Source organism: Magallana gigas, chromosome 5 (genome assembly GCF_963853765.1).
Source record: "Magallana gigas chromosome 5, xbMagGiga1.1, whole genome shotgun sequence".
NCBI lineage: Eukaryota > Metazoa > Mollusca > Bivalvia > Ostreida > Ostreidae > Magallana > Magallana gigas.
The window spans coordinates 43,183,452-43,187,545 of record NC_088857.1 but is presented as its reverse complement, the minus strand read 5'-3'; the positions used below and the strand labels follow the sequence as shown (position 1 = coordinate 43,187,545).

The following is a 4,094-nucleotide window of genomic DNA, read 5'->3' as shown; positions in this document are numbered from 1 at the left end:
CTTGATCAATATTTAATCTCTTAAAAATGACGGATTGAATGGCCTTCACTTCACTGTTACTGAATCTGAGAAATACATGTATATTTAGGCCTTCATGAAGGAAAGAAGACAACACACAATGTTCGCATCGCAAGGAAGAAAAAATATAAGCTGTTTATAGTGGAAATCAAATTTACTGGACAAAATCACGACTGCGTTTCATGCTCAGCAAAAGTATATTATCATACTCTACATTTATTGAAAACTTCTTCGAAAGAACACTATAATATTTAATTTTATACACTTAGTCTAATTGTTGCAATGCGTTGATATCACTGATATCCATGACCAAATAAGGGAAATGTTTAAAGTATTCTAATATGTTTATAACACATCTAATTCACAAGAGCGGAGGGGTTCTTACATTGGAGGGGGTCGTTCATCGTAAGGGGTATGCCCATTATCATTCATTTATTCGATATTAATTAAGGGTTTAAAAACAAAGTCAATGCCTACATAAATTTTTAAGTGTGAAATACAAGTTTATAAGGGGTAATTCATAGCTTGGGGTAATTGAGGGCGGGAGGGGGTGTCATATCTTGTCTTATATTGGATGGAAAGAGTGCTGGATATAATCCCTTTTCCGCAACTAATTAACACAACATTGACGCAAACTAATTTATTCATGAACTTATTGTGAAGATCAAACCATTTCTAATAAGAAATTTAATCGAAAACAGTATTTGAAAAGTTCAATGAGTATACTGCTTTCGTAATAATTCAGTGATAACTGTAAATGATTCAGTACTTTTTGGTATAAGTTTTATTTTAAATGAATATATCATTTATCAGTTTATAACAACATTTTAAAGATCTTTTTATTTTTTTATCATTATTCATTAGATACAACTGCACTATCCAATAATTATCTTGTTTAGAAGATAAACTTGTACTGCGAATGTGCTCTAGTGTTAATTGTATTTTCAAAAAATTCTTCTAATATTTGACCACTACCTAGCAAGAACTGCTTTGAAAGTAAATGACTGTAAATTTGTCAATGAGTAACTTTACCACGTGAAAATTAAGTCCAGAACGTCTGTATTATCGTTAAGTGTACAGAATAGATTTTGATTTGGCTGGCAATCAGCGGCAGCAGATGAAGTGATGAGTAAATTGCTCATTCGCAGCGAATTAGAAAATTAATAGGTCTCTCCCACGCAAGTTCAAATTACAGTGTACTCGAAATTATACTCTCATTAAAAAACCCAGCCATATTTTGGACATAAAAATGCACTTAGAATGTAAAACAAATGAAAAAAACTCTTTACTATCAGTTGTATTTCAATAAACAATGTGGATTGAAATACATTCGTTTGATGAAATAAAACCATTATGATGGCTTTCAATAAGGGTAAGTTCATTCTCTGTAGGGCCTATCGGATGGGTAACGTCTTGCACAATATTCTCTTAGCATGAATTCACTTATTCGTTATATTTATTTTGATGACAACCCAATTTCCGAAATGCCCACGTAATTAAAGACATCAATTTAAAATTTCCTTTGATCAACCAGAAGCCTGTCGTGTCGCTAGCATCTGACGTCCTGCCATATATAAGTTTACTTTACAACGTTAATCAAAATGATTGTTATACAAGAGATGTTTTTAAAAGTTCGCAATTTATTTTATTATTAGAAAGGTACACAGCAGTTTCCTACAGGGTGTCATTTGACGGGAAAGCTCCACTAACTATGGAAATCAGAAAAAAAAGTAAATAATGATTGCATAATATTCACACAACATATCCTTTTCAGGTATTAGCTTTTATTGATTTTCTGTATGTGCACATTCAAAAATAAAATAGATGCATCATATTACAAATAACGTTTAATGTTTGTGTTCACGTTTAAACTGCACTGGACTGAACCTAAACCCGAGAGAGCGGTAAAAGGTCGTGGTGTTATTTTGAACCCTTTCAATTTTCTAATATTTCGTCACCCTTAAATTTTTCACGTGCCATGATTGTATATCCTTGCATCAATGACAGAACATACTGTTTTTGTATCTTAAAAAAAGAGAGAAATCACATTAGTCTTGAGATTTGTACAGTCATGCAATTCTGATACAATAGTTGGACGTTCTAACATGTGTATTTTCTTTTTAGTGTGTATATATATATATATATATATATATATATATATATATATATATATATATATATATATATATATATATATATATATATATATATATATTATATCTATAACCTTACCTAAAATATGCTTTTATATGGGCGATCCTCATCTAAATAATTGCACAAACCAAATTTGCATACTTTCACTTCAACAAGGTCTGACTCGCCGCCGATTAGCTAGGTTCTTGATCTCGAACGGCAGTGACTGAAGTTTGAAAGTACGCTTATTTCAAATAATGATAATAATTTCTTTTTACCATTTACAGTTTTCCTTCCTAGCATTACAAAATAGACGAACAGGTATTAACTGCATGAATCAAAGTTTGATAACTTCCAGCTGTAAATAATTGTGTGTAACACATGTTGCAAGTATGTTTATTTTAGGACATAAGGTCTAAGATTTTTTCCACACTGAACCTATGAAAATATAAAATAGAGATTAAAACTTTTGATGAGCAGGGGTCTTTGCATTGAATGTTATAAAAATTTAAAGAAACGAAGTTCTATCTCAACATTGTGAGCAAATGCCAATACGTGTGAACAAGTTTTGACCTCTAATGAATAAACATTCATTCACTGTACATGGTTTAATCCGAGATTCCTCTGACTCTAATCCCCGCTTTTATATTGTGACGTAGGACGTGACGCACGTCACAATATAAAAGCGTGGGTTAGAGTCAGAGAAATCTCAGATTATGCATGGTTGAATGACATAAATAAGACGAGAAAACAAGCACAGAGTTATCACATAAAAATCGTGTTGATAAAGTGTTCGGTTTTTTATATACTGATTAATTCTTTGTGTAAATGTTTTTTAAGCTATACGACATTATAAATATGCATCGCAAGGTATTAAAATTACAAAGTTTTGTACCGCAACTCTGGCCTAAAATGTTACATATAAGCTACTCTGTCCCAAGATATGCTCGATTAACATTTTGCTTAATTACCCCATATTCATAAATACCTCAGGGTTCAAATGATGTTCATTCAAAATTATGAAATATCCTAAGATTTCTCAGGTGAGACGCTTCAGTAAGCTTACCAGGTTTCAATACACGGCTGAAAAATGTTATGTCTACGGGGATTCTGTATTGCAGCAAGCCCGGATGATAACGTTGAAAAATTGCGCGAGGTATTCCGAGTGGAGAAAAGATGTAAACATTCCCCATTATAAATCTCCGTAAAAAATCTGTTTTCGTTCCTGTGATTTTTTTTCATGTGAAAAATGAAAATGTGTCAATGAAGATATCTTGAAAATTTTCCCTTTTATCGATTTCAATCGCATTTCTTTCACAGCTATGTATATTTTCATTAAAAATCGCCCAAATGGGCTACATAATATCTTGGGCCAGACTATAGAAAGAACTTACAATGCGTGAAAATATGACGTATTCTGATAAGTCCATAGAAGACAAGGCAAAAGTACATGCAAAAATACAGGTATCTATCAATAATTACTAATGACAATGACCAAAGACAATGTTTTATGTAAAAACAATAACTGTTTTAATGCAGGCACAATACAACATCAAAATGACATGGAGACCTTCCTTTGAGGCTGTGGTCAGGTAGCCTCGTTATTTGGTACCAAGGGTCGACTCCGCGTGTTTCAAAATAAAAAAGATCTTTTGGCTACCGTATTGTCCTATTATTTTAGCAACTTTTTGGTAACTTTCCGACAGTCGTCACCCCCTCCCCCCAACAAAAATCGAATAATATAATTTTCCGAGTTTGATGTCTTCTATATATCGCAACTTGTTGGCAACTTTCCGACAGATACCCCCCCCCCCCCCAAAAAAAATAAATAAATAATAAAATAGAATATGATATTTATCCGAGTTGGAAATGCATAAAAAAGATATATAGTGAGAAACACATGACATGGGTCAGGAATATTTTTCTTTAAATTCCCTGTCTCA

At 32.4% G+C, this 4,094-nt stretch overlaps 1 long non-coding RNA gene across 1 annotated transcript; it reads right to left on the bottom strand.

Moving 5' to 3' along the window:
* Positions 1-1,566: 1,566 nt before the first annotated feature.
* On the bottom strand, positions 1,567-3,615 carry LOC136275886 (uncharacterized). Its single transcript, XR_010714396.1, has 3 exons — positions 3,140-3,615; positions 2,251-2,377; positions 1,567-2,043 (listed from the first exon to the last, which is right to left on the bottom strand). It is a non-coding gene; the product is annotated as an uncharacterized lncRNA (long non-coding RNA).
* Between the last annotated feature and the right edge of the window lie 479 nt (positions 3,616-4,094).